Source organism: Eubalaena glacialis, chromosome 9, assembly GCF_028564815.1.
Source record: "Eubalaena glacialis isolate mEubGla1 chromosome 9, mEubGla1.1.hap2.+ XY, whole genome shotgun sequence".
Classification (NCBI taxonomy): domain Eukaryota; kingdom Metazoa; phylum Chordata; class Mammalia; order Artiodactyla; family Balaenidae; genus Eubalaena; species Eubalaena glacialis.
Window position 1 is genome coordinate 32,051,426 of NC_083724.1, and position 19,586 is coordinate 32,071,011.

The 19,586-nt window shown below is 39.9% G+C and overlaps 1 pseudogene; it reads right to left on the reverse strand.

Moving 5' to 3' along the window:
* Positions 1 to 5,388: 5,388 nt before the first annotated feature.
* On the reverse strand, positions 5,389 to 5,507 carry LOC133098428 (5S ribosomal RNA; annotated as a pseudogene).
* Positions 5,508 to 19,586: the final 14,079 nt, after the last annotated feature.

Genomic DNA, 19,586 nt, shown 5'->3' on the forward strand with positions numbered 1-19,586 from the left:
AATGAAATTGAGTTATTTGTAATGAGGTGGATGGACTTAGAGTCTGTCATACAGTGTGAAGTAAGTCAGAAAGAGAAAAACAAAAACACATATATATGGAATCTAATTTAAAAAAATGGTTCTGATGAACCTAGGGGCAGGACAGGAGTAAAGACGCAGATGTAGAGAATGGACTTGAGGACACGGCGAGGGGGAAGGGTAAGCTGAGACGAAGTGAGAGAGTGGCATGGACATATATACACTACCAAATGTAAAATAGATAGCTAGTGGGAAGCAGCTGCATAGCACAGGGAGATCAGCTCGGTGCTTTGTGACCACCTCTGTGACCATATAAGAACGAGGGTGGGATAGGATGGGTGGGAGGGAGGTGCAAGAGGGAGGGGATATGGGGATATATGTACACATATAGCTGATTCACTTTGTTATACAGCAGAAACTAACACAAGAATGTAAAGCAATTATACTGCAATAAAGATGTTAAAAAAAAAAAAAAGGAAGAGGAATAATCAGCCGCCACATTTTCCCCAAGCCCATGACTCCTTCTTATTTTACTGCTATATTTTGAGAAACAAATAATCACCCGTCCCAGTGAATGCATCGAGGAAACAATTTATTACGGGTCATTAGTGGAAGATGCTCTTTGGATTCTGTGCAGCACAGGATCCTCCGATGCCTCACGGGGAGAGGAGGAGGGGCACTGTCTGGTGAGCCATATTTTTTTTTTAGTGTATTTGCATTTTATGTCAGGTTTTCTTCCATCGGAATTATTTTTTCTTGACTGTGTAATATATGTCAGAAATCAGAAACGAAATCCTTCTTCCTAGTCAATATTTAGGTCATAAATGTCTACTGAGTGTCTCATCCCAGGATCACAGACAAAAAGAGAAACAAGCACAAAGAGTGTTGGGCTGGAAAAGACTTCAGGGATGATCTAATTTAACTTCCTCTATCGTCATGAATTCGTGGGTTTTGTTGCTGCTGTTAATGGGTTTGTTTGTTTGAACACTTACTCTGTACCAGGCATTGTGCTAAGCAGTTTACGTGGCTTGTCTCTTTAAATACTCACACAAAAACAACCCACTAGACCGCCACAGCAACAGTCAGCTCTACCCACCTCCAGAGCCTCCCATCAAGCCTCTTAGATAGCCTCAACCACCAGAGGGCAGACAGCAGAAGCAAGAAAAACTACAGTCCTGCAGCCTGTGGAACAGAAACCACATTTACAGAAAGATACACAAGATGAAAAGGCAGAGGGCTATATATCAGATGAAGGAACAAGAAAAAACCCCAGAAAAAAAACTAAATGAAGTGGAGATAGGCAACCTTCCAGAAAAAGAATTCAGAATAATGATAGTGAAGATGATCCAGGACCTTGGAATAAGAATGGAGGCAAAGATTGAGAAGATGCAAGAAATGATTAACAAAGACCTAGAAGAATTAAAGAACAAACAAACAGAGATGACCAATACAATAACTGAAATGAAAACTATACTAGAAGGAATCAATAGTAGAATAACTGAGGCAGAAGAACGGATAAGTGACCTGGAAGACAGAATGGTGGAATTCACTACTGCGGAACAGACTAAAGAAAAAAGAATGCAAAGAAATGAAGACAGCCTAAGAGACCTCTGGGACAACATTAAACGCAACAACATTCGCATTATAGGGGTCCCAGAAGGAGAAGAGAGAGAGAAAGGACCAGAGAAAATATTTGAAGAGATTATAGTCGAAAACTTCCCTAACATGGGAAAGGAAATAGCCACCCAAGTCCAGGAAGCGCAGAGAGTCCCATACAGGATAAACCCAAGGAGAAGCACGCCGAGACACATAGTAATCAAAGTGGCAAAAATTAAAGACAAAGAAAAATTATTGAAAGCAGCAAGGAAAAAACGACAAATAACATACAAGGGAACTCCCATAAGATTAACAGCTGATTTCTCAGCAGAAACTCTACAAGCCAGAAGGGAGTGGCATGATATACTTAAAGTGATGAAAGGGAAGAACCTACAACCAAGATTACTGTACCCGGCAAGGATCTCATTTAGATTTGATGGAGAAATCAAAAGCTTTACAGACAAGCAAAAGCTAAGAGAATTCACCACCACCAAACCAGCTCTACAACAAATGTTAAAGGAACTTCTCTAAGTGGGAAACACAAGAGAAGAAAAGGACCTACAAAAACAAACCCAAAACAATTAAGAAAATGGTCATAGGAACATACATATCCATAATTACCTTAAACGTGAATGGATTAAATGCTCCAGCCAAAAGACACAGGCTTGCTGAATGGATACAAAAACAAGACCCATCTATATGCTGTCTACAAGAGACCCACTTTAGACCTAGGGACACATACAGACTGAAAGTGAGGGGATAGAAAAAGATATTCCATGCAAATGGAAATCAAAAGAAAGCTGGAGTAGCTATACTCATATCAGATAAAATAGACTTTAAAATAAAGAATGTTACAAGAGACAAGGAAGGACACTACATAATGATCAAGAGATCAATCCAAGAAGAAGATATAACAATCGTAAATATATATGCACCCAACATAGGAGCACCTCATTACATAAGGCAACTGCTAACAGCTATAAAAGAGGAAATTGACAGTAACACAATAATAGTGGGGGACTTTAACACCTCACTTACACCAATGGACAGATCATCCAAACAGAAAATAAATAAGGAAACAGAAGCTTTAAATGACACAATAGACCAGATAGATTTAATTGATATTTATAGGACATTCCATCCAAAAACAGCAGATTACACGTTCTTCTCAAGTGTGCACGGAACATTCTCCAGGATAGATCACATCTTGGGTCACAAATCAAGCCTCAGTAAATTTAAGAAAATTGAAATCATATCAAGCATCTTTTCTGACCACAACGCTATGAGATTAGAAATGAATTACAGGGGAAAAAACGTAAAAAACACAAACACATGGAGGCTAAACAATACGTTACTAAATAACCAAGAGATCACTGAAGAAATCAAAGAGGAAATCAAAAAATACCTAGAGACAAATGACAATGAAAACACGACAACCCAAAACCTATGGGATGCAGCAAAAGCAGTTCTAAGAGGGAAGTTTATAGCTATACAAGCCTACCTCAAGAAACAAGAAAAATCTCAAATAAACAATCTAACCTTACACCTAAAGAAACTAGAGAAAGAAGAACAAACAAAACCCAAAGTTAGCAGAAGGAAAGAAATCATAAAGATCAGAGCGGAAATAAATGAAATAGAAACAAAGAAAACAATAGCAAAGATCAATAAAACTAAAAGCTGCTTCTTTGAGAAGATAAACAAAATTGATAAGCCATTAGCCAGACTCATCAAGAAAAAGAGGGAGAGGACTCAAATCAATAAAATCAGAAATGAAAAAGGAGAAGTTACAACAGACACCGCAGAAATACAAAGCATCCTAAGAGACTACTACAAGCAACTCTATGCCAATAAAATGGACAACCTGGAAGAAATGGACAAATTCTTAGAAAGGTATAACCTACCAAGACTGAACCAGGAAGAAACAGAAAATATGAACAGACCAATCACAAGTAATGAAATTGAAACTGTGATTAAAAATCTTCCAACAAACAAAAGTCCAGGACCAGATGGCTTCACAGGTGAATTCTATCAAACATTTAGAGAAGAGCTAACACCTATCTTTCTCAAACTCTTCCAAAAAATTGCAGAGGAAGGAACACTCCCAAACTCATTCTATGAGGCCACCATCACCCTGATACCAAAACCAGACAAAGACACTACAAAAAAAGAAAATTACAGGCCAATATCACTGATGAATATAGATGCAAAAATCCTCAACAAAATACTAGCAAACAGAATCCAACAACACATTAAAAGGATCATACACCACGATCAAGTGGGATTTATCCCAGGGATGCAAGGATTCTTCAATATACGCAAATCAATCAATGTGATACACCATATTAACAAATTGAAGAATAAAAACCAGATGATCATCTCAATAGATGCAGAAAAAGCTTTTGACAAAATTCAACACCCATTTATGATAAAAAAAAAAAACAACAAAAAACCCACTACTGTTTGACTTATTTCATAGGAAATTGAGGCTTAGAGGGATTAAGTAACTTACCCAGGATCAAAGAACTAGGAAATGAATGCCTTCAGGATTTTAACCCAGGACTGAGCAACTCCAGAACTTGCCCTTGTTAACAAGAGTTCAAAGGACAGTCTTTAAACTCTCATTCACGGGCAAAACAGAAACTACCAAGCTCTTGTTCTCTCACAGTCAAGATTGCCTTATCATTTTTCATATTTTAAAACTGAGGCCCAGAGACTCAATTCAATGAACCAAGGCCACAAAAGTACCTAGTAGCACAGCCAGGATGGAACGCGGGACTCCCTCTTGAACCGCCCACTCTCAATCCAGAACCATCGGCAAATCATTTAAATGAAATGGATTTCCCCCAACTTTTAAAGGAACTCGATGTTTCATGAGGTCACATGATTCTGCATGCCTCTACCTTTCTAACATTCCACCTAATTTCCTTTTGCTTGAGTCTTCATTTGCCTACCCCTCAAATGTTGATGATCCTGGGCTTCCCCATCTTTGGCCTCTTTGCTCTACTCTTCTCACCAACGTCTGGCCATTCCCATGAGTGTAGTTATCACTAATTAGTGTAGTTATAACTAATCATTTCCAAATTTCTATCTTTGGCCTGGACTGTCCCCTGAGCTCCAGACCCAAGTGTACAACATCCCTTTCTGAATGTCGAAGAAGCACCTAAATTGACAGTATCTAATACCAAATATATGATTCTTTCCAATCTATTCTCCCATATTCCGTCTCTCCCATTCATTCCGCCTGAGACTCATGACCCACCAGTGCACAGGTCCACAAGTCCTGTGGACTTTTATCTCCTAAAATAGATCCTAATTTTGTCCCTTATTTTCCACGGCATTTGTTATAGTTTAAGACCTCATCATCTGTCGTAAATATAACAGATGTTGCAGTAGACTTCCTGCTCCATTCCCAATCTATCTTCCATTCACGCTCCAGAGTGATATTTCTGAACATAAACCCATCACATTAATCCCCTGCCCAAAACCAATTCACTGATTTTGTATCATTTACTGGGAGGAAAAAAACACCACATTCTATATCATGGCTCATAAGGATCTCCATGATCTGATCCATTGGGAACCCTCTAGCCTCAGCCCCTGCTCCCACATCATATTGTATTCTCAAAATCCCAAACTACTTTTGGTTCCCCAAACACACCAAGCTATTTTGTGTTATGCCTTTGCTTATGCTGTGCCCTCTTACAGAAAGACTTTCCCCACCTACCTCCTCTTGTCATTCTAGAGAATTCCTAATCAGCTTTAAAAAAAAAAAAAAGCCTACAGCACTGGGTATTCCCAGGTGGTCTCCCATCCAAATACTAGCCAAGCCCGACCCTGCTTAGCTTCTAAGATCAGATGAGAAGCAGCACACTCAGGGTGGTATAGCTATAGACCTAATCGGCGCTTAAAACAGACCTCACAGGTCATCTTCCACCTCCATTCTCCTCTAGTAGCTTCTGCTCCTAATGTAGCTATTGTTTCTTGTGCATCTTTATTCCCTGGACACTCATTGCTGCATTTTCCAGAATGCACGGTAATTATTTGTACAGATGTCTGTCTAGTCATATAGACAATGAGTGCCTTCAGATGTAAAACACATACACACCATCCAGATATATCTACTCAGATGGTACTCACACTCATTCAGATATTCCATGTGTCCTCATATTTATACATGCTTATTCAGGTGTTTTTGCAAACATATTGAGGTTCACTTATGTTCCTCACACATCATTCCAATGTTACATGTGCTTGTATAGCTTTCACAGTGTTTGTTCAGGTGATACATACGTCCCTTAAATGTTACATGTGTTCACTTAGATCTGCCATGTGCCCATGTAGCTGTTAATCAGCTCACTGAAATGCTACACATAGGTATCACTCATCCTTAAAACAGTAGTTCTCAAAATGTGGTTCCCAGACCAGCAGCACCAGGATCATCTGAATGCATATTCTTGGGCCCAACCCCAGACCTTCTGATTCAGAAACTCTGGGGAAGAGTTCCCAGCAATGTGTGCTTAACAAGTCCTGTAGGTGATTCTGGCACACGCTCAAGTTTGAGACCCACCAACTTAGATGTTACACATCCTCATTCATATGTTCTACTAACACAGGTGACACACACGTTCAGTAAAATGTTACACGTTAGTTGTTTTAAAAACAGATTCATTTAGATAGTAAATAGCTCAAACATTACACACTGATATTCGGATCATGCACGTGCTTATTCAGAAAGTCACACCTGAGACATCACAAACCCTCATCAGACACTACACATGCTCGCTGAGATGATAACACATGTTCGCTGTGTTGTTAAAAATGCTTACCTAAATCTTACATACGTTAAACTATTCATTTTGATCTTCCACACTCACGTGTTTGTTTAGATGTCACCTACCCTTTTTCAGATAATATATCAATACATGTTCACTCAGACCTTACACATGTTCATACATGTTTCACAACGCACACAGATGTTTCACAAGCCCATTCTGATGTTAAAGGTGCTTATTCAGATCACACGTGCTCACTTTCACGTCCATGGGACCATTCAGTTGTATGCTCACTCATTCAGAAACTGCCGTGCCCACCCCATATGCACTGCTAACCAACCCCTGCTATAGATGAAGGGTTATCTTCTGCTCTAGCCACTTCCCATCGTGAGGATGGTATCTTCTTTAGAAAGGTTCCCTTTGACTTGGTCTCCTATGGCACCTGCCCTCTCTCCTGATGCTATTGCTGTGTCTCTCCCTTTGTAGACTCTCCTGGCTCATCAGCTGCCTCACAGTTTCTGTGATCTCAGGGTAGCTCAAGCTCACCATTGTTTACACGGAATTTATATCTGTTCCCCACACTCAAGTACCCTCATCTACTTGGGGAAAGTTGTTCCAGCAACTGTCAGCCTTTCACTGGGTTTGAATGTGCTTTTAACCACATCTTCTGTCACCTTTGGCAACCCCCAGTTATATACCTACAAGGCTTTCCAAGTTCAGAGAAGCTTTTGATTGGTTCCACTTCATAATTTTATCATTGCCTTGGCCGCAATCAATAAGAGAGGCTTATGCAGTGATACTAGATCAACATCCAAAACAAGGAGTATTGATTGAGCACTTAGCATGAACTCAGCCTCCTTTAGTGGCCCAGAAACACTTCTGTGCTTGTCCCAAGTGTTTCTTCCTCCAATTTACAGAGAAAGAGCTATTTTATGATTGGAATCAGAATGTTACTAATTTGAATCTTGGTTCCACCACTTACTGGCTATGTGATCTTGAGAAAGTCATTTAATGACTAAGTCCCTTGGAATAGGGACTAAGTCAGAAGTTTAGTCCCACTGACTGAGGAATAGAGGACGAGGGAATATTGAAGTTAGAAAACTGGGTACAAGGGGACAATTCCAGGATGGACAATTTCAAGGTCTGAGAAGGGAATAGAGAGCTTGATAAATGCAGATTATAGGGTCACTGTTCAGATACCACAATCTGGGTCAGATGGGCTGCAAAGCCACTGACAGCACGGCTTGGAACTTGTGGTCACTGCTTGGGCCTGACACTACCACTCACTGGGGAGGAGGACTGGGGCTTCTTGAAACTTCCTGCCTTAATAGCAGATTGTTTTTAGAACTGAGATAGACTGAAGCGTTCAGGGATGTCATTAGTGAGCTGAGAAAAGTAGAAGCAAGGAAATGGGGGTTCAAATTGGTGACAGAAGGGCTGCTAGAGTGGGTTTCACATTTCTGTGACATTTAAGTCATAAGGCAGTGCATATTAACCAAAAAGGCCACCAGGCTGTACACATTCACTCCTTAAATAGGTAACATGTATAGAGTGCTTAGAACAGTGTCTGATCCAGAATAAGGACCACATAAGTGTTTTCTAGTGTGATGGTATTTATGAATTAACTCAACAAATATATAGTATGCACCTCCTATGTTTCAGTTGTTAGGGATAGACAAAATAAAATCATAACCCCTTAACTCAAGAGAGAAATAATCCGCTAATAGCCTAATTTAAAGAAACATAAAAACAAAAGGAAGGAATGTCCAATTCTGCCTGGGTCTGGTGAGGCAGGGGTGTCCCAGGGAGCATCTCTGATGTGTTTGCATGGACTCTTGGGTAGTCAGCAAGAAGACGGAGAAAGTAGGGTATTCAGACAGAACACTAGCAAGTGCAAAGGTAATACATTCAAGGAAATGGAGGGAGCCAAAGGAACTATACAGAGAATGGGGAAAGGTCATGCAATAGAGGAAGGTTAGAACCAAATCACAAATGGCCTTGAATGTCTTGATAAAAGATTAGGCCTAAATCTGTAGGCAATAGGGAGCTACTGAAGGTTTTTGAGCAGGAGAATGACTTGAGTTGATTTATGTTTTAGAAATATTGCTCTTGCTACATTGTGAACAATATCAGGAGGAAGGCAAGGCAGGAAGAAGGGAGCCCTGCTAGAATATTCTGGCTGCAATTCAGATGGAAGATGATGATGATCTAGATAAAGTAGTAGCCAGAAGGATGGAGATGGGAGGACAAACACCAAAGAGAGTTAAGAGGTAGAAAAAAATGACAAGATTTGATGATCACTTGAACAGGGGGTTGGAAAGAAAGGAAGTATGTCCTTATCACACTTTTGGAAAAACTGTAGTTTTAAGTAAAGTATCCCAGTGCAACTGTGAACTGATCTGCGCTGATATCTGGCACTTGTTCAGGGCCAGCCCCTTGGTAAAAGATCCAGGAACACTGGCAATGATTCACAGATTCCAATCATTCATGCATTCTAGAGCCTTGACTGCTTCTTCTGGGATGCTAAAGCAGCATAGCTCACCTAATGAAAAGAGATGGTCACAATATCCATTTTACTTAGCCAAGAAGATGGAAGCACCCACCACAGCAATGCACTTACATGTCAGATGAGTCGATGAATGGAAATTCTAAAGTTAAAGCAGAAGGACCCAGGATCAAATACAAAATTGATCAGTGACTATGATATATTTTCTGAATGTATCAAAACAGACAAGAAACTAATTACATGACTTCTGGGTGGACAGAAGCTTGACATTCTGAAATTTCAAAGCTCTATTATAGCTGCCATTACCAAAATATCAGTTTAAAATGTCAGGGCTACATATGAAGTGGGCACTTAATTGAGTGAATAAATGAATGAATGGATTTCTCTGAAATATTAAATCGAGCTTTCAAGATTTCCTGGTGATTACATTATCATTCACATTTTCCACATGGCTTTGGTGATGGCATATTAATAACTGAGAGTGTTGATTAATGGATCAGTATTAACTTGAAGGGAGGTTTTAGTAGGATTCCCAGGTTTCTGTACATAGCTCAATCCTGTTCAACATTTTCATCTACAGTTTGGATGAAAGCACAACTGTCACTCTTATCAAAATAACTCACAGCTGGGGATGTCCCTCTCTCCTTCCTTCCCTGTCCACTGTGATGATCAGGGTAGGTCTGATATTTAAGAGAAAAATGAGAACTAGAGATCACCTAGTTGCTTTATATTATTTGGGAAATGAAGTAGGGAAAGGGAGGAGGGAAGGGAAGTGCAGAGGGAAACAAAAGGACAAGGGGAAGAGGAAACAGGAGAAAGGAAGGAAAGAAAGAAAATAGAAAAGGAGAGGAGGGAATGAGGAGGAAGGGAAGAGGAAAGGAAAAATGGGAAGAAGGAAGTAAGGGCGGGAGAAGGAAGGAGATAGGGAAAGAAGCAAGAGAAGAGCCACCAAACACAAACAGAATGGCAATTGTTGAAAGGAATGGAACCTAGACAAGAGTCTTGGGCAACGGAAGAGAGTCCCTAATACCTGCCTATAAAAATATGAAGGGAGTCACGTAGAAGAGAGAATAACTTTATCATGTATTGCTGCAGAGGACTGAAATGGGATAAATGGGAAGAATTTAAGAAGATGGTTGTTGGTTTGGTAAATGGAGAGTTTTCAAACAAGCAGAACTGTTGAAAAATATAACAAATTGAAATGTCATGAGCTGCCAGCAACTGAAAAAGTTCGTAAGTTATCAGCCCAAGCCTCAGGCTGGGTGAATGAACTTCTGCCTGGTATGGAGATTGGTCCAGACAATCTCACGTGTCTTATATAGCTATTCTAATGTAGACAAAGAAACACTTTTGTGCTCATGTGTTTATGATAAGTTGCCCTAGCTAGCACAGTGAAGAGTAGAGAAAAGGAGAAAGGGAGAGAAAAAGGGAGAAACTCAGAGGATAAAAGGATTCATTCATTGCTTTTTTTTAAATCCAACAAATATTTATTGGTGGCTGAATGGGACTAAAATGATAAGTCAAAATAGATAGTTCCTGTTCTTATGGAACCTAGTCTGTTAATGAGACGAACATTAATTAAATATCCTCTCTAATGAATGCATAAATACTGAGATAATGGCTCTAACATAAGTGTTTTTGAAGAATATATAACAAGAGAGCTTGACTGGGAAAGGGGATGGGGTGTGTCTTAGCTCAGACTGCTGTAAACCGTAACAAAATACCATAGACTGGGGGGCTTAATACCATAGACAACAGACATTTTTTTCTCACAGTTCTGGAGGCTGGGAGTCCAAGATCAAAGTACCAGCCAATTCAGTGTCTGATGAAGACCCTTTTCCTGGGTGCAGATGGCTGCCTTCTCACTGTGTCTTCATATGAAGAGAGAAAGACAGCTCTAGTCTCTTCCTCTTCTCATAAGGACAGTAATCCCATCATGGGGCCCATGCTTATGACCTCATCAAAACCTAATTACCGCCCAAAGGCCCGATCTCCACAGTTTAATGTTTCAACATATGAGTGGGGAGGCTGCATAAACATTTAGTCTATAAAAGGGGGAGAGTCAAGAAAAATTTCCCTGAGGAAGTGATCCCTGGGCTGAGATCTGCAGGAGAGGTATAGGCACAGGAATTCATTCCAGGGAGAGGGTACAACATAGGCAATGTTCCTACAGCATGATGGAGCAGGGCCCCTTGGCAGCACTGAGAGGCCAGTGTGCATGGATCACAGAAAGGAAGAGTGAGAGACAGGCAGGATGAATTTCAAGAGGTAGGCAGGGCTGAACCAAGCAAGGCCACTTTATTTGATAAAGGACCATACTGATTTTTTTCTCTAACTCAACAAATTTATATTGAGAATTTAATATATGTCAGGCACCAGCTAGGCACTAAAAATACACCAGGGATGATAAGCAAGACAGATATGATGCTTACAATGAAAAAATAGTAAGTGCTGATATAGGGAAGTAGGGACACATAACTTCTGGAGGATAGGGAATAGCAAAAGACTTCCTAAAGGAAGTGATATTTTAAGTGAGTCCTGAAAGAGAAATAAAGTAGACTTTAGCAAAGTGAAAACTGAAACACAACTTATTGCAGTTTTAAGGAGCAGGCATGCAGGCCTGGAGGTAAGAGAGAGTACACTGCGTTGGAAGAAGATGACAGAAGTTCAGAAGTAGCTAAAATAAAAGGCACAAGGAGATAGTAGCAAGAGATGGAGGTGGGGTTGTAAGCAAGGGATATATCGTGAAGGGACCCATACTCCATGTTAAGAAGTATAGCCCACATCCTGAGGGAAAGGGTCGTGTAGAATGGATTGGGAAAGAGAAAGCCAAAGACCGGGAGGCCAGTTAGGAAACTATTAGCATAATTCAGGTGACAGTTGATGAGATCTGAATTATTTTGGAGACAACTGAGGAAAAGGGAATTGGACGGGATTGAGACATATTTAGGAGGCAGAAGCTATTAGACCTAGTGTTTGATTAGCTAAGTAAGGTGTGGTAGGCAGAATCACAGCCCCCCAAAGATGTCCCTGGAACCTATGAATATGTTAGGCTATATGGCAAAGGGGAATTGAGGTTGCAGATAGAATTAGGCTGCTAATCAGATGACCTTAAACCTGGAGATTATCCTAGATTATCCTGGTAGGCCCAGTGGAATCACAAGCGTCCTTAAAAGTGGAAGAGGGGGCAGAAGAAAGAGAACCAGAGATGGCAGTATGAGGACTGACCTTGCTGGCTTTGAAGATGGAGGAAGGAGGCCACGAGCCAAAGAATAGTGGTAGCCTCTAGACGCTGGAAAAAGCAAGGAAACAGATTCTCCCACAGAGCCTTCAGAAGAAATGCTGGCCTGCCGACATCTTGATTTTAGCCCAGTGAGAGTCATTTTGGACTTCTGACCTCCAGAACTGTAAGATACTAAATTTGTATGATTTAAGCACTGAATTTGTGGTAATTTGTTATAGCAGCAATATGAAACTAACACAGTGACCGAGAGGAAAGATCCAGGATGATGCCAAGATTCTGTCTTTGACAACTTTGTGGAACGGTGCTTCCACTAGGGAACATAGGAAGAGGAGGAACAGGTTATGGAGATAAATGTTGATTCACTTTTGAACACACTGATTGTGGGCTTTCTGCAATACTGGTGTCAGGTAAATGTGTGGGTCTGGAGAATCAAAAAAGAGTTCTAGATTAGAGATACAGATTTTAGAGTTATTAACATATGTGGTAATTTACCTGCCAAGTACAGGTGATCATCTAGGGAGAGAGAGCAAACTTTTTTTAAAAAAGGAAGAGGAAGAAGAAATGGATCTGTATGCAGAAAACTATAAGACACTGATGAAAGAAATTAAAGATGATACAAACAGATGGAGAGACATACCATGTTCTTGGATTGGAAGAATCAACATTGTGAAAATGACTATACTACCCAAAGCAATCTACAGATTCAATGCAATCCCTATCAAATTACCAATGGCATTTTTTACGGAGCTAGAACAAATCATCTTAAAATTTGTATGGAGACACAAAAGACCCCGAATAGCCAAAGCAGTCTTGAGGGAAAAAAACGGAGCTGGAGGAATCAGACTCCCTGACTTCAGACTATACTACAAAGCTACAGTAATCAAGACAGTATGGTACTGGCACAAAAACAGAAATATAGATCAATGGAACAGGATAGAAAGCCCAGAGATAAACCCACGCACATATGGTCACCTTATCTTTGATAAAGGAGGCAAGAATATACAGTGGAGAAAAGACAGCCTCTTCAATAAGTGGTGCTGGGAAAACTGGACAGCTACATGTAAAAGTATGAAATTAGAACACTCCCTAACACCATACACAAAAATAAACTCAAAATGGATTAAAGACCTAAATGTAAGGCCAGACACTATAGAACTCTTAGAGGAAAACATAGGCAGAACACTCTATGACATAAATCACAGCAAGATCCTTTTTGACCCAGCTCCTAGAGAAATGGAAATAAAAACAAAAATAAACAAATAGGACCTAATGAAACTTAAAATCTTTTGCACAGCAAAGGAAACCATAAACAAGACCAAAAGACAACCCTCAGAATGGGAGAAAATATTTGCAAATGAAGCAACTGACAAAGGATTAATCTCCAAAATTTACAAGCAGCTCATGCAGCTCAATATCAAAAAGCAAACAACCCAATCCAAAAATGGGCAGAAGACCTAAATAGACATTTCTCCAAAGAAGATATACAGATTGCCAACAAACACATGAGAGGATGCTCAACATCATTAATCATTAGAAAAATGCAAATCAAAAGTACAATGAGCTATCACCTCACACCAGTCAGAATGGCCATCATCAAAAAATCTACAAACAATAAATGCTGGAGAGGGTGTGGAGAAAAGGGAACCCTCTTGCACTGTTGGTGGGAATGTAAATTGATACAGCCACTATGGAGAACAGTATGGAGGTTCCTTAAATAACTAAAAATAGAACTACCATATGACCCAGCAATCCCACTACTGGGCATATACCTGGAGAAAACTATAATACAAAAAGAGTCACGTACCACAATGTTCATTGCAGCTCTATTTACAATAGCCAGGACACGGAAGCAGCCTAAGTGTCCATCGACAGATGAATGGATAAAGAAGATGTGGCACATATGTACAATGGAATATTACTCAGCCATAAAAAGAAACAAAATTGAGTTATTTGTAGTGAGGTGGATGGACCTAGAGTCTGTCATACAGACTGAAGTAAGTCAGAAAGAGAAAAACAAATACCATATGCTAACACATATATATGGAATCTAAAAAAAAAAAAAAAAAAAGGTTCTGAAGAACCTAGGGGCAGGACAGGAATAAAGACGCAGATGTAGAGAATGGACTTGAGGACATGGGGAGTGAGAAGGGTAAGCTGGGACGAAGTGAGAGAGTGGCATGGACATATATACACTACCAAATGTAAACTAGATAGCTAGTGGGAAGCAGCCGCATAGCACAGGGAGATCAGCTCGGTGCTTTGTGACCACCTAGAGGGTTGGGATAGGGAGGGTGGGAGGGAGATGCAAGAGGGAGGAGATATGGGGATATATGTACACATATAGCTGATTCACTTTGTTATACAGCAGAAATTAACACCCCATTGTAAAGCAATTATACTCCAATAAAGATGTTAAGAAAAGTGGACAAAGAATCTAAATAGGTATCTTTACAAAGAAGATATATAAATGGCCAATAAGCACATAAAAAGATGCTCAATGTTACTAGCCATGAGGGAAATACAAATAAAAACCACAATGAGATATATCTTCATAACCATTAGGATGTCTACAGTGAAAAAACATTTAATAAAACAAGTGTTGGTGAGGATACAGCAAAATTGGAACCTTTATACTTTGCCACTGGGAATGTGATATGGTGTGGCTACTTTGTATAACAGTTTGGCATTTTCCCAAAATGTTAAATATAAAGTTTCCACATGACCCAACAATTCCATTCTTAGGTATATATGCAAGAGAAATGAAAACATACATCTACACAAAAAGTTGTACATGAATGTTCACAGCACTGTTATTCATAATAGCCAAAAAGTGGAAACAATTCAGATGTCCATCAGCTGATGAATGGAAAAATAAAATGTGGTATATCCATACAATGGGCTCTTATTTGGCAATAAAGACACGAATTTTTCATATATCTACAACATAGATGGTCATTGAAAACACTATGCCAAATGAAAGAAGCCAGTCACAAAAGGCACATATTATATGATTCCATTTATGTGCAATGTCCAGAATAGGCAAATCTAATGAGACAGAAACCAGATTAGTGGTTTCCTAGGGCTGGGGAGTGGGACTGTTGAGAGAGAAATGAGGAGTAACTGCTAATGGGGACAGGATTTCTTTTGGGGTTGGAGATAATGCTCTACAATATATTGTCATTGTGGCTGCACAACTCTGTGAATACACTAGAAGCCATTGAATTATATACCTTAAATGGTGAATTGTTTAGCACATGAATTATATCTCAATAAAGCTGTTTTGTTTGTTTGTTTTTTTAAACAGAGCTGGCAATAGAAAGCATGGAAGATGTTCACAGAATATGTTCAGGATGTGTTATATGTTCCCTGATACTAAGAAGGTAGCAATACCCTTAGAGTTCAGATCCAGATGAAGATGAAGCCAGTAGAGCCATCCTGGTCCACCTCCAATGAGAGAAGAGGACCCCTAAGAAGCCAGGGTAAGTTCTGAGACAATCTAAAGAAGTGAGTACACTTTATAGACTGCCCCAGTACCTCCAGCTTCACCTCCTCCTTTTGAAAACTAGTCCCAGCTTCCCCTCCTTAAGAGCCCTGTCTTTGACCTACTGAGAAATACCAGAATCCATTTTCCAACAGCTTTCAGGCGAAAGCTCATTAATTATGGCTTCGGCTTCAGTTCCAAATAGGAACTGAATTTTTTTCTTATCAATTTTTTCCCCCCAATTCCCTTAGTATCCTTTTGTCTTCTAATTCTGACTCCAACTGTTTGGTTTTGAGTACCCATGTCTCTGTTTAGGCTTATGAGTATAGATGGCCCCAGCTGGCTGTGTGCTCTCTGGATGGATCCAATCCTCTCATCTTTGACTTTCTACCTCCTTCATCTCCCTTACTGGGTTCACAGGCAGTCCTGTGAATTAATCAAGTCACTTTTAGTTACAAGTGGCAGAAACCCCTTAAACTAGGTCTGGCTAAAAGAGAAAGAGAAATATCTTGGAAGGATATTCTAGAGTACATTTTCTATAACTGAAGAAATCGTTGAACAAATCACAGGAAAGGTACCACTGGGCCTTAGGGTTAGTGGAACCAGGGATATGAATGCCATCTGGACTTTCCATTACCTCATCTCTTGTCTCTGCTTCTCTCTGCAAGCCTACTCCATTCTCACTACAGTGGCATCCTTCAAAGCAGAGCATGGCCGTCAGTAGTTCCTAAGCCTCCATATCAAAATTTCCATATCACAGAGGTAAAGGTCCTATGTTTTAATTTTAATATGAAAAATCACAGAGAAAATATGATATTGGTCAAGAAATTAGACTATAGCTAGTCCATGAGTTGCAAAATAATGCCAGACTTAATCCAGCCCGGAGAGGGGTTCTGGTCATATGGCAGGAATTTTTGTTGTTAATGCCGTTTAATTGGAACATCTCTAGTTGGCCTCAGTCCTTGTCATATTCATTGGTGTCATGCTGCATGGCTGCCCCTGAAAGAATTTGAGTTTGTAGCCCAGTTTGGGCTGAACTTCTTAAGGACAAACGTGCCATTTTCATTTCCCTATCTCAGTCCCCAGCCCAAACCCAGCACACAGTATCCCAAAGAAATCCTCAAATCAAAAATTGAGTGGAATTGTATAGAGGAGCATTGCTCCAATGGAGCATTGCAAAGTGAACTGCCATCTTTTGCATCAGAAAAAAATGACTCCCTCAGGGAGATAATCAAGATGGCAGAGTAAGAAAATGTATAGCTCATGTCCTCCCGTGAACACATCAAAAATACATCTACATGTGGAACAACTGTCACTGAAAACTAACTGGACCATATGGAAGCAACCCAAGGATCCAACAACAGACAAATGGCCAAAGAAGATGAGGTATACATATCAATGGAACATTACTCGTCCATAGAAAAGAATGAAATTCTGCCATATGCAGCAAGGTGGATGGACCTAGAGAATATTATGCTTAGTGAAATAAGTCAGACAGAAAAAGATAAGTGCCATATGATATCACTTATATGTGGAATCTAAAAAATAAAACAAATGAATGTATATGGCAAAACAGAAACAGACTCACAGATATAGGAAACAAACTAGTGGTTACCAGTGGGGAGAGGGAAGGGGGGCGGGGGGAGATGGAGGTATGGGATTAAGAGATACAAACTACTATATATAAGATAGATAAGCAACAAGGATATATTGGACAGCACAGGGAATTATAGCCATCATGTGGTAATAACTTTTAATGGCGTATAACCTGTAAAAACACTGAATCACCATGCTGTACACCTGAAACTAATACAATATTGTAAATCAACTATACTTCAATTTTTAAAAAATGCCTCCTGTGAAGCTCTGATTTTCCACATTTTTCTTTATTAACAGAAGTCAGACACTTTATTTTCTTCCCTGTAAACTTGGTATGATAATAATACCAACCTCATAGAGTATTGTGTTGATTAAAGAAAATAAAGTAAGTAGAATGTTTGGTTCTGGGCCTGCACAGGGTAGCATTTAATAAAATAAGTCATTAACATTGTCCTTATTTTCATCATCGCCATCATTACAGCCATTCCGCTTTCACTGTTTCACTGCCCCATCCATGTGGATCAAGTGACATATGACAACGTTTTAATCCTTCTCTCCCATGGTAGGAATTGTCACTGTGTACTTTACTGCACACAGCATCCCAACCCACCCAGATCCCAAAATTTAGGAAAGAGAAGAGGCCCTAGTAAGTCCCAAAGGCACAGCACAGACTGTGTTGCTCCAAGAACTGGAACCACCTGAACATTTCTAACAGATTTTCACTGTTTCAACAGTCTCCAGGCATCCCATACAGGAAGCTCTGAGTCAAAGTCCCCTTGTGTACAAAGCTCAGAATGGGCTTCATTATTGGCACTGTAGAGACTCCTTTAAAACCAGCTATTCAGGGCAAATACAATTTATCTTCTATGTTCCACAGTTATTAGATCTACAGATTGAGGGACATTAAAACTGCATCCTCCTTACGGACCAACTGTAAAGATTAATTAGGCGATATCAGCCAAGCGGAGTTCTCTTGAGAAGTACAAATAAATATACTCCCTCTTGTTATTACGAGGCTTGGAGATATTTTTTTTCTCTCTGTTATTTAAGATAATGAATCTGATCATTAATAAGTAAACAGATGAAGGGCTAAAGCTTATATTCAATACGGCAAGGACTAGACATTGTATTCAATATGGCATTCCTCAATCAAACCATCTCCTTTAAAAAAGACAACAGAATCTGTACTAAAGATGCTGCCTGGTGGGCAATCAGTCGTCTTAAGGGGCCACTTCTTCAGAATGTGGACGCAGCTTCCAATACCATTTTGATTCCATCTTTTATTAAAGATCTAACTTGAGGAGGCAATTGATTTTTGTTAGTCCCTAGAGTGAATGCTTAAAGGAGGCTTCATTATATTTATTTTAAGAGGTTCCTGCTCCTTTATGGAATGCATTTGATTTGAGACACAGGAAAAAGAAAAGCCTTCATTTACTAAGTGTTATTCTTTTCACAGTCAATTTTGCATTACTTTAATTATTTTGATGCAGGAAACCCAGTTCTGAATCACGGATCCTCTGAATCCTGTTTATTTTTCAAGCTCACTTTTTTTTTTTTTAATACTCTCTCCAACTCCGAAAATGTATCAGCTAGAAGGTTCGCATAATTTTCCACGTTTACTACTTTGTACAACTACTCATATGAATATTTGGACATTTTAAAATATTTTAGTTAGGGACTTCCCTGGTGGCGCAGCGTTTAAGAATCCGCCTGCCAGTGCAGGGGACACGGGTTCGAGCCCTGGTCAGGGAAGATCACACATGCCACGGAGCAACTAAGCCCGTGTGCCACAGCTACTGGGCCTGCACTCTAGAGCCCACAAGCCACAACTACTGAAGCCCGCGCGCCTAGAGGCCGTGCTCCGCAACAAGAGAAGCCACCGCAATGAGAAGCCCGCGCACCGCAACGAAGAGTAGCCCCCACTCACCGCAACTAGAGAAAGCCCGCGCGCAGCAACAAAGACCCAACGCAGCCAAAAATAAATACATTAATTAATTTTAAAATTTTTTAGTTAAAAACAATATATTTAAGGCTTTTTATTGCTCTACTGGGATTCTCTCAACAGTATCAATGTTCACTGCTTGTTGAAGTTGGACACAGGTAAGGAAGAAGCGTTACTTGTAAATGGGACTTTGAAATAGTATGATTTACCGAGCTTTTTCCTGGGGCCTAACAAGGATGTCTAGTGTGTGATAAGATAAATTCTAGGTAGAACTAGTGGACATTCGATAAAGCAAGATTTATTTTCTAGTCTGTGCTGTGGAACCACATTTATACAGATCTTCCACTAGATTCTGCAGGAGGAGTAGGCTGAGCTCACTCGCCTTTGCTCACCCCCAAGTCACTTCTAAAATGCCTTTTCCCGCTTTT